Source organism: Hordeum vulgare, chromosome 2H, assembly GCF_904849725.1.
Source record: "Hordeum vulgare subsp. vulgare chromosome 2H, MorexV3_pseudomolecules_assembly, whole genome shotgun sequence".
NCBI lineage: Eukaryota > Viridiplantae > Streptophyta > Magnoliopsida > Poales > Poaceae > Hordeum > Hordeum vulgare.
This window is the reverse complement of record NC_058519.1, coordinates 553,724,266-553,745,213: the sequence shown is the minus strand read 5'-3', so window position 1 is coordinate 553,745,213 and position 20,948 is coordinate 553,724,266. Positions and strand designations below refer to the sequence as shown.

Here is a 20,948-nt window from a genome sequence, read left to right as displayed (position 1 = left end):
CGGAGTCTTAGTCATCTTGCCCATGAGGCATGGTTCGCACGTGTCAAGTGAATCAAAGTCAAGTGACTCCAAAAGTCCATCAGCATGGAGTTTCTTCATGCGCTTTACACCAATATGACCCAAGCGGCAGTGCCACAAAAATATGGCGCTATCATTGTTTACTCTAACTCTTTTGGTCTCAATGTTATGTATATGCGTATCGCTATCAAGATTCAATATGAACAATCCTCTCACATTCGGTGCATGACCATAAAAGATGTTACTCATAGAAATAGAACGACCATTATTCTCAGACTTAAAAGAGTAACCGTCTCGCAATAAACAAGATCCAGACATAATGTTCATGCTCAACGCAGGCACTAAATAACAATGATTTAAGTTCATCACTAATCCCGATGGTAGCTGAAGTGACACTGTGCCGACGGCGATTGCATCAACCTTGGAACCATTTCCCACGCGCATTGTCACTTCGTCTTTCGCCAGCCTTCGTCTATTCCGCAGTTCCTGCTTCGAGTTGCAAATGTGAGCAACAGAACCGGTATCGAATACCCAGGCACTACTACGAGAGCCGGTTAAGTACACATCAATAACATGTATATCAAATATACCTGATTTTACTTTGCCCGCCTTCTTATCTGCTAGATACTTGGGGCAATTGCGCTTCCAGTGACCCATACCCTTGCAATAGAAGCACTCCGTTTCAGGCTTAGGTCCAGCCTTGGGTTTCTTCGGCGGATTGGCAACAGGCTTGCCGCTCTTCTTCGAATTGCCCTTCTTGCCTTTGCCGTTTCTCTTGAAACTAGTGGTCTTGCTCACCATCAACACTTGATGCTCTTTACGGAGTTCAGACTCTGCGACTTTCAGCATCGCAAACAACTCACCGGGAGACTTGTTCATCCCTTGCATGTTGTAGTTCAACACAAAGCCTTTATAGCTTGGCGGCAGTGATTGAAGGATTCTATCAGTGATAGCTTCTTGCGGGAGTTCAATCCCCAGTTCAGCTAGACGGTTTGAGTACCCAGACATTTTGAGCACATGTTCACTGACAGACGAGTTTTCCTCCATCTTGCAAGCATAGAATTTATCGGAGGTCTCATACCTCTCGATCCGGGCGTTCTTCTGAAAGATAAACTCCAACTCCTGGAACATCTCAAATGCTCCATGACGCTCAAAGCGACGTTGAAGTCCCGGTTCTAAGCCATACAAGACTGCACATTGAACTATTGAGTAGTCCTCCTTACGTGCTAACCAAACGTTCTTAACATCCTGATCAGCCGTAGCGGGTGGTTCATCTCCTAGCGCAACATTAAGGACATAATCCTTCTTCCCAGCTTGTAAGATTAGCTTAAGATTACGAGCCCAGTCTACAAAGTTGCTTCCATCATCTTTCAACTTAGCTTTCTCTAGGAACGTATTAAAATTCAGGATGACTGTCGCGTGAGCCATGATCTACAACACAAATATATTCAAAGTGGACTTAGACTATGTTCAAGATAATTAGAGTTCAACTTAATCAAATTATATGCTAAACTCCCACTCAAAAAGTACATCTCTCTAGTAATTTGAGTGGTTCATGATCCACTTACACTATCCCAAGTCCGATCATCACGTGAGTTGGGTATAGTTTCAGTGGTAAGCATCCCTATGCTAATCATATCAACTATATGATTCACGATCGACCTTTCGGTCTCATGTGTTCCGAGGCCATGTCTGCACATGCTAGGCTCGTCAAGCTTAACCCGAGTGTTCCGCATGCGCAACTGTTTTGCACCCGTTGTATGTGAACGTTGAGTCTATCACACCCGATCATCACGTGGTGTCTCGAAACGACAAACTGTAGCAACGGTGCACAGTCGGGGAGAACACAATTTCGTATTGAAATTTTAGTGAGAGATCACCTCATAATGCTACCGTCGTTCTAAGCAAAATAAGGTGCATAAAAAGGATTAACATCACATGCAATTCATAAGTGACATGATATGGCCATCATCACGTGCTTCTTGATCTCCATCACCAAAGCACCGGCACGATCTTCTTGTCACTGGCGCCACACCATGATCATCCATCAACGTGTTGCCATCGGGGTTGTCGTGCTACTTATGCTATTACCACTAAAGCTACATCCTAGCAAAATAGTAAACGCATCTGCAAGCACAAACGTTAGTATAAAGACAACCCTATGGCTCCTGCCGGTTGCCGTACCATCGACATGCAAGTCGATATTTCTATTACAACATGATCATCTCATACATCCAATATATCACATCACATCGTTGGCCATATCACATCACAAGCATACCCTGCAAAAACAAGTTAGACGTCCTCTAATTTTGTTGTTGCATGTTTTACGTGGTGACCAAGGGTATCTAGTAGGATCGCATCTTACTTACGCAAACACCACAACGGAGATATATGAGTTGCTATTTAACCTCATCCAAGGACCTCCTCGGTCAAATCCGATTCAACTAAAGTTGGAGAAACCGTCACTTGCCAGTCATCTTTGAGCAAAGGGGGTTACTCGTAACGATGAAACCAGTCTCTCGTAAGCGTACGAGTAATGTCGGTCCAAGCCGCTTCAATCCAACAATACCGCGGAATCAAGAAAAGACTAAGGAGGGCAGCAAAGCGCACATCACCGCCCACAAAACCTTTTGTGTTCTACTCGAGAAGACATCTACGCATGAACCTAGCTCATGATGCCACTGTTGGAGAACGTCGCATGGGAAACAAAAAAATTCCTACGCGCACGAAGACATATCATGGTGATGTCCATCTACGAGAGGGGATGAGTGATCTACGTACCCTTGTAGATCATATAGCAGAAGCGTTAGAGAACGCGGTTGATGTAGTGGAACGTCCTCACGTTCCTCGATCCGCCCCGCGAACAATCCCGCGATCAGTCCCACGATCTAGTACCGAACGGACGGCACCTCCGCGTTCAGCACACGTACAGCTCGACGATGATCTCGGCCTTCTTGATCCAGCAAGAGAGACGAAGAGGTAGAAGAGTTCTCCGACAGCGTGACGGCGCTCCGGAGGTTGGTGATGACCTTGTCTCAGCAGGGCTCCGCCCGAGCTCCGCAGAAACGCGATCTAGAGGAAAAACCGTGGAGGTATGTGGTCGGGCTGCCGTGGAAAAGTCGTCTCAAATCAGCCCTAAAACCTCCGTATATATAGGTGGGAGGGAGGGGGCCTTGCCTTGGGGTCCAAGGACCCTCAAGGGGGTCGGCCGAGCCAAGGGGGAGGACTCTCCCCCCCCCCCAAACCGAGTTGGACTAGGTTTGGTGGGAGGGAGTCCCCCTCCCTTCCCACCACCTCCTTTTTTTTCCTTTTTCCTTTGATTTCTTATCCTTGGCGCATAGGGCCCTTTTGGGATGTCCCACCAGCCCACTAAGGGCTGGTGCGCCACCCTTATGGCCTATGGGCTTCCCCGGGGTGGGTTGCCCCCCCCGGTGAACTCCCGGAACCCATTCGTCATTCCCGGTACATTACCGGTAACTCCGAAAACCTTCCGGTAATCAAATGAGGTCATCCTATATATCAATCTTCATTTCCGGACCATTCCGGAAACCCTCGTGACGTCTGTGATCTCATCCGGGACTCCGAACAACATTCGGTAACCAACCATATAACTCAAATACGCATAAAACAACGTCGAACCTTAAGTGTGCAGACCCTGCGGGTTCGAGAACTATGTAGACATGACCCGAGAGACTCCTCGGTCAATATCCAATAGCGGGACCTGGATGCCCATATTGGATCCTACATATTCTACGAAGATCTTATCGTTTGAACCTCACTGCCAAGGATTCGTATAATCCCGTATGTCATTCCCTTTGTCCTTCGGTATGTTACTTGCCCGAGATTCGATCGTCAGTATTCGGATACCTATTTCAATCTCGTTTACCGGCAAGTCTCTTTACTCGTTCCGTAATACAAGATCCCGCAACTTACACTAAGTTACATTGCTTGCAAGGCTTGTGTGTGATGTTGTATTACCGAGTGGGCCCCGAGATACCTCTCCGTCATACGGAGTGACAAATCCCAGTCTTGATCCATACTAACTCAACTAACACCTTCGGAGATACCTGTAGAGCATCTTTATAGTCACCCAGTTACGTTGCGACGTTTGATACACACAAAGCATTCCTCCGGTGTCAGTGAGTTATATGATCTCATGGTCATAGGAATAAATACTTGACACGCAGAAAACAGTAGCAACAAAATGACACGATCAACATGCTACGTCTATTAGTTTGGGTCTAGTCCATCACGTGATTCTCCCAATGACGTGATCCAGTTATCAAGCAACAACACCTTGTTCATAATCAGAAGACACTGACTATCATCGATCAACTGGCTAGCCAACTAGAGGCATGCTAGGGACGGTGTTTTGTCTATGTATCCACACATGTAAATGAGTCTTCATTCAATACAATTATAGCATGGATAATAAACTATTATCTTGATACAGGAATTATAATAATAACTATATTTATTATTGCCTCTAGGGCATAATTCCAACAGTTTGATCCTGCTGGAAAAAGACAGAAAGTTTTCGCTCACGAGATGATTTTTCATTTTTATTCAGAAAGAGATTTTGAGTTGATTATTTTTGCTGCTGGTTTATATGCCTTTTTCCCAGGCAGTCGTAATCTTTCAGAATTTTTGAGCTACCACAAGTATACGAAGTATACATATTGCTACAGATTGGTCTATTTTTGATAGATTCTGTTTTTTATTGAGTTGGTTGCTTCTTTTGATGAAACTTTGGTTAGTATCGGGGGGTACTAGCCATGGAAAAGTGAGAATACAGTAGCCCAACACCAATATAAATAGGAATCAAGATTGCTATAGTACCTAAAAAGGTGGTAGTTTGTTTTCTTGTGCTAATGTTATCACGAGTTTCTGTTGAAGTTTTGTGTTGTGAAGTTTTCAAGTTTTGGGTGGTGTTCTCATGGACAAAGAGATAAGGAGTGGAAAGAGCTCAAGCTTGGGGATTCCAAAGGCATACCAAGCCAAATTCAAGGACACCAAAAAGCCTAAGCTTGGGGATGCCCCGGGAAGGCATCCCCTCTTTCGTCTTCAATCCATCGTTAATGTTACTTGGAGTTATATTTTTATTCACCACATGATATGTGTTTTGCTTGGAGAGTCTTGTATATTAGGAGTCTTTTCTTTTTGTTGTGTCACAATCATCCTTGCGGCACACCTTTAGATAGAGACATGAACTCATCGTGATTTTGCTAGAATGCTCATGATGCTTCACTTATATCTTTTGAGCTAGATAATTTTGCTCTATGTGCTTCACTTAGATCCTTTAGAGCACGGCGGTGCGTGACTTGGTAGTTGGCATATGCTATGAAAGTAGTCCCAAAGGTGATGGATACCCAAAGAGGATACAAAAACCTCCATCTTCATGTGCATTGAGAAGAAAGAGAAGTCTTGATTCCTCTCAATTAGTTTTGAGACGTGGATTTGGTAATATTAAGAGTTATGTTAGTAGGGTGTTGTGCATCTAGAAATACTTGTGTTGAAGTTAGTGATTCCCGTAGCATGCACGTATGGTGAACTACTATGTTAGGAAGTCAGAGCATAATTGATCTATTGATTGTCATCCTTTGTGTTGAGGTCGGGATCGCGCGATGGTTAACACCTACCAACCCTTCCCCTAGGAGTATGCGTTTAGCACTTTGTTTCGATTACTAATAAAAACTTTCACAACAAGTATGTGAGTTCTTCATGACTAATGTGAGTCCATGGTATAGATGCACTTTTCACCTTCCACCATTGCTAGCCTCTCTAGTGCCGCGCTATTCTCGCCGGTGCACAAACCCACCATATGCCTTTCCTCAAAACAGCCACCATACCTACCTACTATGGCATTTTCATAGCCATTCCGAGATATATTGCCACACAACTCCCACCGTTCCATCTCATGACTTGTGCAGTCACTCTCATATTGCCATTGCATGATTGTAAGATAGCTAGCGAGATGTTTCAACGTCATACGCCAAGCTAGATCGTTCCACATCCCGGTACACTACCGGAGGCATTTCCTATAGAGTCATTTCGAAGCTTTGAGTTGTTAGTAACTAAAAGTGTGATGATCATCATTATTAGAGCATTGTCACATGTGAGGAAATAAATAAGTAAAAGAGGCCAAATAGCCCAAACAAAAAAATGGAAAGAGAAAAAAAGAGAGGCCTAAGAGCCCAAATAAAAAAATAAAAAAAGAGAAAAGGGACAATGCTACTATCACTACTGAAATTCAGAAATTTGCCGTCTGCCAAGGCGGACGGCAAAGGGTGCAACCACGGACGGCAAAGGCTTTGCCGTCGGTCAGCTCACAGCAAAGTAGACGGCAAAAAAAAATCCGGTGAAGAGGTTCTTTGCCGTCTGCTTTCTCAAAGCGGACGACAAAGAATCTTTGCCATGAGGGGGCAGGCGGCAAAATAAATGGGACGGCACATATTGCAACATCCCCGTTAAGTGTTAATGGCAGGCCTCCTCTCTTTGCCGTCTGCCTTCCCCCCTTTGCCTTGTGGGGGCAGACGGCAAAGAGGGGAGAGAGAGGGGGCAGATTCCCCCCTTTGCCATGAGGGGGCTGACGGCAAAGGGGGCACCCAGCCCCTCTGTGCAGCCGAGGCCCTGTAGAGCCTTTGTCGTCTGCCGAGAGCCCTTTGCCATCTGCTGGCTGATGGGAAAGGGCTTTGCCATCTGCTAGCAGATGGCAAAGAGCCTGTATTGCTCATGTTTTTTGTTTGTTTTCTATTATTTCCCTGCATTTTTATATCACATTTTCAACAGCATATAGTTTCAAACATCTTCAACACATATATTTTAGAGCATATATATTCCCAACATCATCACGAAATATTTAACAATCTAGAGAACACATAGGCTAGCACAATACATAGTTTCACATAGTTCATCTACATATACATACATAAGTTTTACATTGTTCGTCAACACAAATGAAAAAAAACTAAACACTAACAGTCCATCGATCCCAGCTTCCATGAAATGAATAAAATCTGCAAAAATAGGAGTAATTGAGGAAGTTAGAAGAAGAAGAAGAAGAAGAAGAAGAAAAGACTAACTATTATCACTATTCGATTTAGAACTTTCAGTAAAAAATACTAACATTCGCATTCTGATTTTTTACGAAGCACATTTAACAATCGATACTACAAAATCTTCCATGTGCACAAAATGTTTACAAGGAACCACACAATTTACCATACAAGCATCACTTAGACCATACCATCTCCAGGAAGGAAACAAAACATGGTACAAGGACATTATAAACAGAAGTGTAGCTTCAAGTACGTTTGGGCTGTTTTTTGGCCCAGAAATCTTATCAAATAGACCAACCAATCATGTCTTAATACCACAAAATAAACAGAAGTGTTACGGCAAGTAGTGCAGAAGGATTATTTAGTTCAATATGATTTTAATAGCTGAAACTTAGAAGTTTAGTTAACCAGTAGAGCACTAACTGAATTAGGAATCATAGCAATAACATATCATCAATTGAGGAGTAGAATTCTAATTGACCACAAGATCATTTAACATCAACAAACAGGTCTATATATAGCTACCCCCAGATCATTTACTCTACAAGCAAGCACCACATAAAAAACCGTAATGGAGCAGGGATAGGAGCTCAACATTGGGGTTTTGTAGCTGATGTCGTCATCCACCATTGTCACACAGCGTAGGAGGATACCTCAAGAAGCGCCCATTCCATCGCAAACTCTGTTGCATCAAAGCAATAGTCAGTTAGTCACTCCGATAGGCGTTAGTAACAAACCAATTGATAGTGTGATTCATTAATATAAAAATTCATTGAGAAAAATAAATCTCAGACCAAACAAAATTACAGATTCATTAGCTAGAATCAACGCCACCAGCTGGACATATTTCAGAACAGACAAAATTACAGACCAGGCAAAACATTTGTCGCAGGTCAACGCCACCAGTTGGACATATTAACCATATTAAACTTTGAGAAGAGTTAACTAGATTAAACTTTGAGAAGAGTTAACGAAAATATAGAGTTTAGCTCCCTTTGAACAGATTATAAGATCATCTGTATTATCATTATAGGTGGGCAAATTTCTAAATCTTTAGTGTCACTAAGGCTGCTAAAATTTTGATCAATTTTTGCACCTAAAAATAAAAACCATGCTTGATTCAATTATCAAAGGAAGGTATGAAATTAAAGATTAAAGGAGAATCTAACAAAAAAATGGCCCGTCAAGCTCGCAAATATTCAAGCACAACAACGGTCGATAAGCTAACAAATACTAACATATATGGTTCAGAAACTAAACCATATAATAATATGGTTCAGAAACAAAGAAAACAACAAAAAACCAGAAATTGGGTCAACAATTGATTCAGCGGTCTATGTGACTCAATGGATACAAAGAGCAAGAAAGCATAGAAAAATTCAATTTGTTGAACCGACAGTTTTGTAAAACATATTTCGATTGTCGTTGGAGAATGATTGTCTATCATGTACCACAGAAAATAGTAACAAGAATTATTCTTCATAAAGACACTTCGTACAAAAGAAGCAGTTGGTGTCTTTGATCTGCAAATATAATTAATAAACTAAGGTTACACGAATCAAATTGTACCATGCCTACAGAATATTATTCCCTTTGTGAATATTGAATACTAGGCAAATGTGTTCTCCTACAAGTAATATATATTCGTACCTTTTGATCAGCCAGCGTCTTGGAGTCTTCCAATATATTGTTGGTAGCCAACAAGATCAACCTCTGGTTATTAGGAGGGTGGTCTGTTATCGACTGCAACTTCTGTTTGATATTCAAAATTGTCTCTGTTGGATCAGACTGTATGAAGTAGGTAGTCTTGTTCCGCTTGACTTGAATATACATGCTTGCAACCCTGCATCAGAGAGATGTGCCCAGAATCATCAGCCAAACGGGGATATACCATGCTTACCTATCTAAAGCAATCTTCACTACTCGACGCGTTTTCAGATCATTATCTTGTTAAGCGTAAGATTTGCGTCTCAACATTCATACTCACAACTCTGCGGATGACAGAGTTTTTCTTTGGACATGCGAAAAGCAAAGATATTCACGGAAAGTACAATCTGCTGGAAAAGAACCAACAAATTCTACAGCAAGAGCAATACAGATCACCGAGCATGTCAGAGCTAAGACAATGGCTCCTTTAATCGGTCGTGGTGTCATGTATTCCACCTATTGTAGCAAAATCCTTAAGATTCTATTGAGCATGCAGGTTTTCGTCCCCTTTTCAGCTTATATACCCTCGCAGGATAATCTTACATGTGATTTCACAAAAAAGTTACTAAGAGAAAATCTTAGCCTAAGGTGCACAAAACACCAAAGGCTAGTCATACTAGGATAAACAACACGAACGCAAGTGCGATAACTGAACTAATTATTTACTACATGGGATTTTCTCTTTGTTAATTTTTGGTCTCCAACAAAAAAAGGTACCGGCGCCCTCAAATCAGCGAATATCTAATGTAATTCCACGGGTTCTTCCGCCCCGACAGCACTAGCGCGGCGCCTCGCGGAACAATTTCCATGGTGACTGGTCAAGCGTGAATACAAAAATATGGATGTGATGGACGTTCTTCGAAGAAATAGTAAATCACTTGTAATCATAAGCTACAACGAAATATCATACCGTGTGTACTTCACATACTATTCTACATGTCGAAACTGCTCCAGAAGAACACACTGGTGCGGATCCAGAGATAACGTTTTTTTCCATCATCGTTATTGACAGAGGCAATTACATTGTCAATCAAAGCATGGCAATCACATAGGCCACAGGCCATGAACGAATAGAAGTAGCAGATGATACAAACACGCGGTTCTATGAGCTGCAAGTCTGTCATACCGATGGCGAGCAGGGTTGGCTTCTTCAGCGGGCGACCTGTCTCATCGGGCTCCGGCTTCTGGCGCTGCACGATGTGAAGGTACACGGGGTTCTCCGACTTCCCGAAGTTCCACGCGACGTGGTCCCTCCCGAACTCCAGGAACGAGTTCATGTCCACGTATAGCCCGCCCTCCGACCTCTGCGACGCACGCACACGGAGAGGCGCCGCGCGTCAGACCCTAGCAGCCGCAATCGAGACGGAGCATGGAGATGGAGGGGAGGGGGCGGGTGGCTTACCGGGGTGTCGAAGGAGATGCAACACTCGTCCTTGTGATGCGGTTGGTGGGCTCCGTGATGCGGACCTTGTTGAGGTTCGCACGGCGGGAGATCCATGGCCACGGGCCGCGGCGGGCAAAACAGCTCGTCTCACGGCTACTTCCGAGCGCTGCTCGAACGCAAGGGGGCCTTGTCAGATTCGCCCGCGGAGGAAAGAGACGCACCTGTGCGATCTGTGCTTCGACTGCCGGCGCGCGGGGGAGGGGGGCTCGGCGGATCGGGCCGGAGTCGGTGGGGCGAGCAGGGGCGGAGGCGCCGCACGGGGGTAGCCGCCCCGTACGCGGGGGACCTTGTCGCGGGGGCGATTTTGACTCTGGTGGAGGGGGAGCCACCATGAGGGGACGACGCGGTGGTGGTGGTGTGGCGGCACGGGGAGGAGAGGCGGATTAGGGAGAGAAAGAGTGGGAATCGGGGGAGAGGGCAGATTGGGGGCGTTAGTAGCCGTCCTCTTTGTCATCCGCCATGTATCAAGCTGACGACACAGATGCTTGGGAGCAGACGGCAAAGAGGTGCCAGCCCTTTGCCGTCAGCCTTGTTTTTGTTTTCCTTCTGTCAGCAGATGGCAAAGGGCTCGCACCTCTTTGCCGTCTGCCTTTGTGTCCTTTGCCATCTGCCAGCTGACGGTAAATAGAAGGTAGATGGAAAACCATCTCTATGCCATGAGCCTCCTCTTTGCCGTGTGCCACGTGTAAGCTGACAGCAAAGAAGTTCTTTGCCGACCGCCAGCGTACGGCAAAGATTAGGCACATGGAAAATTATCTGTTTCCAGTAGTGTATCTTTTTCCACACTTGTGCTTCATAATAGCACCATGTTCTTCATGTTTGAGAAGCCTCTCGTTTCATCACTACCATATGCTAGTGGGAATCTTCATTGTATAACTTGGCTTGTATATTCCAATGATGGGCTTCCTCAAAATTGCCCTAGGTCTTCGTGAGCGAGCAAGTTGGATGCACGCCCACTAGTTCTCCTTTTGAGCTTTCACATACTTATAGATCTAGTGCATCCTTTGTATGGCAATCCCTACTCATTCACATTGATATCTATTAATGGGCATCTCCATAGCCCTTTGATACGTCGAGTCAATGTGACCATTGATACGTCTCCAACGTATCTATAATTTTTGATGGTTTCATGCTCTTATCTTGTCAAACTTTGGATGTTTTGCATGCTTTTTATTTATTTTTTGGGACTAACTTATTAACTCAGTGCCAAGTGTCAGTTCCTGTATTTTCCATGTTTTTGACCCCTTTTAGAGGAGATTTTGAAACGGAGTCCAAACGGAAGAAAATCCCCAAAAAGATTTTTTCTGGAACGGAAGAAGATCGGGGAGCTTGGGAGCCAAGGCAGGGGAGCCCCAGGGGGCCTCACAAGCCCCCATCCCGCGGCCAGGGGGGAGGCCGCGCCATCCAGGCTTGTGGGCCCCCTGAGTGTCCCCTGACCTAGGGGTTGTGCCTATATATTCCCTAAAAATTCCAAAAAAATCAGGAGATCATCGAAAGTACTTTTCCGCCGCCGCAAGCTTCTGTCTCCGCAAGATCCCATCTGGGGCATGTTCTGGTGCCCTGCCGGAGGGGGGATTTGGACACGGAGGGCTTCTTCATCAACACCATGACCTCTGTGATGATGTGTGAGTAGTTCACCATAGACCTACGGGTCCATAGCTAGTAACTAGATGGCTTCTTCTCTCTCTTGGATCTTCAATACAAAGTTCTCCATGATCTTCATGGAGATCTATCCGATGTAATCTTCTTTTGCGGTGTGTTTGTCGAGATCCGATGAATTGTGGATTTATGATCAGATTATCTATGAATCTTATTTGATTTTCTTCTGATCTCTATTATACATGATTTCATATCCTTGTAATTCTCTTCGAGTTGTGGGTTTTGCCTGGCCAACTAGATCTATGATTCTTGCAATGGGAGAAGTGCTTGGTTTTGGGTTCATACCGTGCGGTGACCTCACCCAGTGATAGAAGGGGTAGCGAGGCACGCATCGTGTTGTTGCCATCAAGGGTAAAAAGATGGGGTTTTCATCATTGGTTTGAGATTATCCCTCTACATCATGTCATCGTGCTTAAAGCGTTACTCTGTTCGTCATGAACTCAATAAACCAGATGCATGCTGGATAGCGGTCGATGTGTGGAGTAATAGTAGTAGATGCAGAAAGTATCGGTATACTTGTCTTGGACGTGATGCCTATATGTATGATCATTGCCTTAGATATCGTCATGACTTTGCGCGGTTCTATCAATTGCTCGACAGTAAGTTGTTCACCCACCCTAATACTTGCTATTTTGAGAGAAGCCTCTAGTGAAAACTATGGCCCCCAAGGTCTACTCCACACCATATTTTCAGCCTTACACTTTTTACTTTGTTGCACTTTCCGCCTTCAGATCTCACTTTGCAAACAATCTTGAAGGGATTGACAACCCCTTTGAAGCATTGGGTGCAAACTTGTTTGTGTTTGCACAGGTACTCTGGACTTGACGAGGCCCTCCTGCTGGATCGATACCTTGGTTCTCAAACTAAGGGAAATACTTAACGCTCTTATGCTGCATCACCCTTTCCTCTTCATGGGAAAAACCGACGCAAACCAGAGAAGTAACAAGAAGAATTCCTAAGCGCGAGGGAAGGACTTTTGTTGCCGTAGCAGAAGAATTTCTGGCACCGTTGCTGGGCAGTAAGATCAAGTCAAGAACTCATCCAAGTAGGTATTTCAAACTCATCTCCTGCGTTTACTTTGTTTGCTATTTGCCTCTCGTTTTCCTCTCCCCCACTTCACCAATTTGCCTTTTTCGTTCGCCCTTTTTCTCGCCTGCTCTTTGTTTGCTTGTGTGCTTGCTTGCTTGCCGAAGTCACCATGAATGAAAACACCAAACTTTGTGACTTCTTGAATACTAATGATAATGATTTTATTAGTACTCCGATTGCTCCCGCCACTAGTGCGGAGTCATACGAAATCAATGCCGCTTTGCTGAATCTTGTTATGAAAGAGCAATTCTCTGGCCTTCCTAGTGAAGATGCCGCATCCCATCTCAATACCTTCATTGAGCTTTGCGATATGCAAAAGAAAAAAGATGTGGATAATGACGTGATTAAATTGAAGCTTTTTTCCTTTCTCGTTGCGAGATCGTGCAAAAACTTGGTTTTCTTCTTTGCCCAAAAATAGTATCGATTCTTGGGATAAGTGCAAAGATGCTTACATATCCAAGTATTTTCCGCCGGCTAAGATCATCTCTCTCCGTAATGATATCATGAATTTCAAGCAACTTGATCATGAACAAGTTGCACAAGCTTGGGAGAAAATGAAGTTAATGATTAGAAATTGTCCCGCTCATGGCTTGAGCCTTTGGATGATTATTCAAATCTTTTACGCTAGCTTGAATTTCGCTTCTAGAAATATCTTGGACTCCGCCTCAGGTGGAACGTTCATGGAAATCATGTTAGGGGAAGCCACAAAGCTCTTTGACAACATCATGGAAAACTACTCTCAATGGCATAGTGAAAGGTCACCTACTAGTAAGAAGATACACGTTATAGAAGAAATTAACTCGTTAAGTGCTAAGATGGACGAGTTAATGAATTTGGTTGCTAGTACAAGTGCTCCTTTGGATCCTAATGATATGCCTTTGTCTTCTTTGATTGAGAGTAGCAACGCTAGCTTGGACGTTAATTTTGTTGGTAGGAATAACTTTGGCAACAACAATGCTTTTAGAGGAAACTATGTTCCTAGGACTTTTCCTAGTAACTCCTCTAATAACTTTGGCAACTCCTACAACAATACTCATGGAAATTACAATACATTACCCTCTGATCTAGAGAGTAATATCAAAGAGTTCATCAACTCTCAAAAGATTTTCAATGCGTCCATAGAGGAAAAACTACTCAAAATTGACGATTTGGCTAAGAGCGTTGATAGAATTTCTTGTGATGTTGATGCTTTGAAAGTTAGATGTGCTCCTCCCAAAATCAACATGGATGAAACTTTGAAAGCTATGCGTGTTTCCATGATTGAGAGCCAAGAAAGAACCGCCCAAATTCGTGCTAGACATGAATGGCTTAAAAAGGCGTGTTCTCCTGATGAGAATCACAAAGATCTTAAAGTGCTTGGTGTGACTCCCATTGAATCTTTGTTTTCTTGTGTCAAACCTAATGATTATGGGGCTGGATATGAATCCACTTTGGTTGAAAAGTGCCCCAATGATTCGGAGTCCATCTATCTTGATGCTAAAAGCATTAAAAGTGGAGTAGAAGACGTTAAAACTTTGAGTAGTAATGAAATTACTATCATGGATTTCAAGGAATTCAATTATGATAGTTGCTCCTTGATTGAATGTATTTCCTTGATGCAATCCATGTTGAACTCTCCACACGCTTATAGCCAAAACAAGGCCTTTACCGATCATATCGTCGAAGCTATGATAAAATCTCTTGAAGAGAAACTTTAATTGGAAGTCTCTATCCCTAGAAAGGTTCATGATGAGTGGGAACCTACCATCAAAATCAAAATCAAAAACTATGAGTGCAATGCTTTGTGTGATTTGGGTGCTAGTGTTTCTGCGATTCCAAAGTCTTTATCTGATGTTCTGGGTTTTAATGAGATTGAAGAGTGTTCTCTTAATTTGCATCTTACTGATTCCACTGTCAAGAAACCCATGGGAAGGATCAATGATGTTCTTATTATTGCAAATAGAAACTATGTACCCATGGATTTCATTGTGCTTGACATTGATTGCAATCCTACATGCCCTATTATTCTTGGTAGACCTTTCCTAAGGACTATTGGTGCTATCATAAATATGAAGGAAGGGAATATTAGATTTCAATTTCCTTTAAGGAAGGTCATGGAACACTTTCCTAGAAAGAAAATAAGATTGCCTTATGAATCTATGATGAGGGCCACTTATGGTTTGAACACCAAATACGACGATACGTGATTCTATCGCTTCTATGCCTAGCTAAGGACGTTAAACAATAGCGCTTGTTGGGAGGCAACCCAATGAATTTATCTTTTTCTTTCTGTTTTGTTGCGTCCACACATAATTCTGTTGTGATTGTATTTTTGTGTTTCTTTTTGTGTTTGACCCAAGCAAAGCCTTGATGAGTAGTCTTGGTAATGGTTGTTTGATCCTGCTGGAAAAAGACAGAAACTTTGCACTCACGAGTTGATTTTTCATTTTTATTGAAAAAGAGCTTTTGAGTTTATTCTTTTTGCTGCTGATTGATATACGTTTTTACCAGGACTTCGTAATTTTTCAGATTTTATGAGGTACCAGAAGTATACTAAGTATACAGATTGCTACAGACTGGTCTGTTTTTGACGGATTCTGTTTTTGTAGAGTTGGTTGCTTGTTTTGATGAAACTATGGTTAGTATCGGGGGGTACTAGCCATAGAAAAGTGAGAATACAGTAGCCCATCATAAATATAGATGGAATTCAAGTTTTCTACAGTACCAAAATAAGTGGTAGATTGTTTTCTTATACTAATGTTATCACATGTTTCTGTTTAAGTTTTGTGTTGTGAAGTTTTCAAGTTTTGGGTGATGTTCTCATGGACAAAGAGATAAGGAGTGGAAAGAGCTCAAGCTTGGGGATTCCCAAGGCACCCCAAGCCAAATTCAAGGACACCAAAAATCCTAAGCTTGGGGATGCCCCGGGAAGGCATTCCCTCATTCGTCTTCAATCCATCGGTAACATTACTTGGAGCTATATTTTTATTCACCACATGATATGTGTTTTTCTTGGAGCGTCTTGTATCATAGGAGTATTTTCTTTCACAATCATCCTTGCTGCACACCTTTTTGAGAGAGAGATACATGCACTCATTGTGATCTTGCTAGAATGCTCATAGTGCTTCACTTATATCTTTTGAGCTAGATACTTTTGCTCTAGTGCTTCACTTATATATTTTGAGCTAGATACTTTTGCTCTTGTGCTTCACTTATATCTTTAGAGCACGGCGATGCGTGATTTGGTAGTTGGCTTCTGCTATGAAAGTAGTCCCAAATGTGCTAGGTACCCAAAGAGGATGCAAAAACCTCCATCTTCATGTGCATTGAGTAGAAAGAGAAGTTTCGATTCCTCTCAATTAGTTTTGAGACACGGATTCGGTAATATTAAGAGTTATGTTAGTAGGGTGTTGTGAATCTAGAGATACTTGTGTTGGAGTTAGTGATTCCCGTAGCATGCACGTATGGTGAACCGCTATGTTAGGAAGTCAGAGCATAATTGATCTATTGATTGTCATCTTTGTGTTGAGGTCGGGATCGCGCGATGGTTTACACCTACCAACCCTTCCCCTCGGAGTATGCGTTTAGCACTTTGTTTCGATTACTAATAAAAACTTTCGCAACAAGTACGTGAGTTATTCATGACTAATGTGAGTCCATGGTATAGATGCACTTTCACCTTCCACCGTTGCTAGCCTCTCTAGTGCCGCGCAATTCTTGCCGGTGCACAAACCCACCAAATTCCTTCCTCAAAACAACCACCATATCTACCTACTATGGCATTTTCATAGCCATTCCGAGATATATTGCCATGCAACTACCACCGTTCCGTCTCATGACTTGTGTCGTCACTCTCATATTGCCATTGAATGATCGTAAGATAGCTAGCGAGATGTTTCAACGTCATACGCTTTGCTAGATCGTTTCACATCCCGGTACACTTCTGGAGGCATTTCCTATGGAGTCATTATCATTGTGATCTTTGGGCTGTGAGTAAATAAAAGTGTGATGATCATCATTATTAGAGCATTGTCCCATGTGAGGGGAAAAAAGAGGCCAAAGAGCCCAAAAACAAAAAAAAACAAAAAAAGAAGAAAAAAAGAGGTCTAAGAGCCCAAATGAAAAAAAGAGAAAAAGAGAGAAGGGACAATGCTACTATCTTTTTCCACACTTGTGCTTCATGTTAGCACCATGTTCTTCATGATTGAGAGCTTCTTGCTTTGTCACTACCATATGCTAGTGGGATGTAACGACCAAGGTGCGGTCCTTTCCGATCTGGGGGTCGAGGCCCCCGAATAGGAAAGAAGCGCATCTAAGCGTTTCGCAAGCAAGTAACATAGCACAAATAATAATAAAAGTAGACAATTAGGGATTCAACTGTCTTCTTATTAATAACTCAGAGTACATCACAGATACAATCAAGGTAGTTCCGCTACGGACTACAAAATATGGAAATGCTATGCTACCCTGCTTGCAGGCCCACGATCACAACCACGCCTCAGTCCTCTGGATAGTTCACGTAGAGGTGGTCTGTCTCCTCGTCGTATTGCCACGTCAGCTGGGTGCCGTCGGGATCATCTGTCTCTGGGGTACCTGTACCTGCTGGGAGTTTCAGAGGAATCCATGAGCCACAGGGGACTCAGCAATCTAAGACCTTGGTGCCAGAACTAGTGATGTTATTAGGTAGGGTAAGGGTGGAGTGTATAAGGCTGCAGCATCCTAAGCTTGATTAAGTGGCTAACTTACGCGGAGTAATTGTGAAGGTGGTCTACACTAGCGGTCGGGAATACTTGATCACTAAGTGATCTTGAATACCTAGCTACGGCATTCATAACCCCAACGTGTCCTCGATCGAAGAGAGATCTTCGAAGGGGCAGTCACGGTTACGCACACAGTTGGCAGTTTTTATTAGCTTATGTTTGAGTTCTCTAATACCGGATGTTAACAAAATATTCCAAGTTGCCACATAACCGCGGGCACGGCTTTCCGAAAGATTAAACCTTGCACGGGTGCTCCAACTAGTCCATCACAAACGAACACAGGCCGCAAAGGCATCCTCTATCACGAATCTCGTGATCTCGTCGGATTCCTTAGAGGAAAACCTCAACTCTGGGGGAAACCAAAGCTTCACTGGGATTCCTATACGCAAGATATACCGCTAAGGTAAGGCAAGGCTAGCAGGACCTCCCGACATGTCGACGACCCTGATAAGAGCCGCTTATCTCAGTCTCAGGACACGCCGGATGAGTCACACTACAGGTATACCAAACCTCAGGTTGCCCTATGGTGGCCCCATAGTCTGCCCAGTTTGGACCAACACTCATGAGGAGCACTGGCCCGGGTTGTTGATTAAAATTCTCGGGGTAGCTATTCCCTATGCAGGTTATTATTAAGTGATTAGCAAATTAACACCAATGTTGGGTCCTGCCGGACAAGCCTTAGCACTACGCGATTTATCGAGGGGGTCCCCATAACAACCCCGAACGTGTTAGGAGCGATCATTATGGAATCAAACACCGGTAACCGGTAACTAAGGCGGCAATAACGGAACAAAGCACCCGACAAAAGGCTAGGCCTCCCGTCATTTACCAAGTATATAGGTGCATTAATTAAATAACAGAATTTAAGATAATGATATCAAGCTCATGTGACTACATGAGTCAAAGCACCTGCAACTAGCAACGCTAACATTAGTAGCTGAGCAAGCCTACTTAGCCATACAAGTTTTGCTAGGAAGGGAACAGTGTTTGGGCTCATGGCATATGAAGAGGCAATTTAATTCAGTGGTAGGCAGCGAGCAATATGACATGGAAACGAAACTAGCATAACAAGTCTAGAGATGGAATCAAGGTCATATCATCTTGCGTGTGATATCCTTAGCTTGGAATGGTTCTGGTTCGTCCTGCACGTACTCTCCTGACTCCACGTATTCGTTCTCCGATCCTGGTGCTACCCAACATGAGAATAACATCTAATGAACAGCAGCACCACAAGATGCAACAATCACATGATGCATGAGATGAAAATTGAGCATGCACCACTATTTCTATCTCTAGCACAAGCAAATTAAACTACTGCAAGTTTCTGGACAGAACTGTACACTAAGCCATTTTGACATGCATTAGGATGGCATGAACAGATGCGACTCGTGAAAATGATGCAAAACCATATAAAGAACATTGCAAACGGAGCTACGGATCAACGGGAATCAACGAGACAAGATATGAAGCTCTACGTGTCAAAATCATCACCACACACTCAAATGGCACAAATCTGGTATTCCCAGTTTGCCAAGACATAAAACCAGCCATCATGGATGGAATGGAGCAAGTAAGAACACAACAACATCCCCTAAGCACTCACAATGATCAAAATGACAAAACTACATAATCTGCCATAATCTGCATCTTAGCTCTTTGGGAGCTACATGCAACATAGCTACAGGCCTCCAAACATGACAAATAATATATGTGGCTGTTTCCAACCAAGAACACTACAAGCACCAGCAAGAATCACAGCTAAAGGAATTAATTTCTAGAAGATACAAGGCCACAAACTTTCCCAAAACCATCAGATCTCAGGGACTTGGTGAAAATTCCTGCACCTGAGTTTCTGTCTTTGTTCTGAAGCTTTTTGACAGCAATCAAAACACGACCTACTGGACTCCAAATGATTTTAAATTTGACAGGGAGCTTCAAAAACATACCAGGTCCAAATTCCTAGCACTGAACTAAGTCTAGATCTCAACACAATGACCAGCACATCCTTATCTATAAGAGAAGAAAATGTTTCCAGAATCCCAGACTTAGTGAAATTTCAGATTTCACTAAAATGGAATTTTTCAGCCACTTGCCCACTTTGTCTAGGCATAGTTTGCACACACATAACACCAAGTGATAAATGACACCACTATGGTGTAGAGAAAAACCCCTACTACTATCACACAAAAACTCATGCCCTTGGGCTCCACATATTCCATGGAAACCAAGATCAAACTTGCAACAAATCTGAATATGTCAACTCCATAAAGTATCCCAATGGCAAGACTAACTTCACCACTGGATTTCTTGGGAGATTCTACCCCAAAATCATCTATAATATGTGGGCACTTACTTGGAACAAGTGACCACAAATTAAGGAAGAGGAAACTACTCCAAATCATGCCTAGCAATTAGTGCATCATTTCATGTAGTTCCTACTAAGACAACAACTACAAAGGTTGAGCTCATGTGCACAATGAAAAAGTGACATGGGGGTCCCCATGTTTGTGTCATGCACATAAACTCCACCAACACTTCTCTCACTATATCCCCCCCCCCCAAACACACACATCATGTCGTCTCTCATATTTAACATGAGGAGGTGCACAAGTTGCAAATGGGGCTGTTTTACCATCTACATATCACACCACAATCTCTTCATAAGCTCTAAAACCCCAAGAACAACATAAGGGGAAAACTACCAAGCATGTATTATGCAAGCTTCATTTACATGCACTTACTAGGTTCCACATGTGTGTGCATCACCTACACACACACAACATATATGACCATCACCAAAATATTCTAGGCTACACAAGGTGAAGTGAGTGATTAAGAATACCCACAAAAGACCAAGCATGTGCAGCAACTTTGCAAGAAAACATAGCAACATATCTGAATTGCAAAAAAACAAAAAAATAATAAAAGGGACATGGGAGGGATTCGAACCCTGGATCCCCTGCTAACACACCCAACAGCATACCACTCTACTGCAGCCTCTAGGTCGACAACAACAAGGGAAAGAACAGGTTATTGAGCAATTGCAGCTATTGCATGCCACTATACCAAGAAGCAGGAATTAAAAAGGAGGACAAGCTGGGATTCGAACCCACACCCTCTCGAAGACAACCACCTGCTGTTACCACTGCGCTACGAATCATTTCCTGACAAAGGTAAGGTCTGATTCTAGGTGAGCTACTACTCTACGCGCTCTGCTCTGCACCGAGATGC

General features: G+C 43.2%; 1 pseudogene; it reads right to left on the bottom strand.

The window, feature by feature from the left end:
• Positions 1–8,551: 8,551 nt before the first annotated feature.
• LOC123428633 lies at positions 8,552–10,562 on the bottom strand (annotated as a pseudogene).
• Between the last annotated feature and the right edge of the window lie 10,386 nt (positions 10,563–20,948).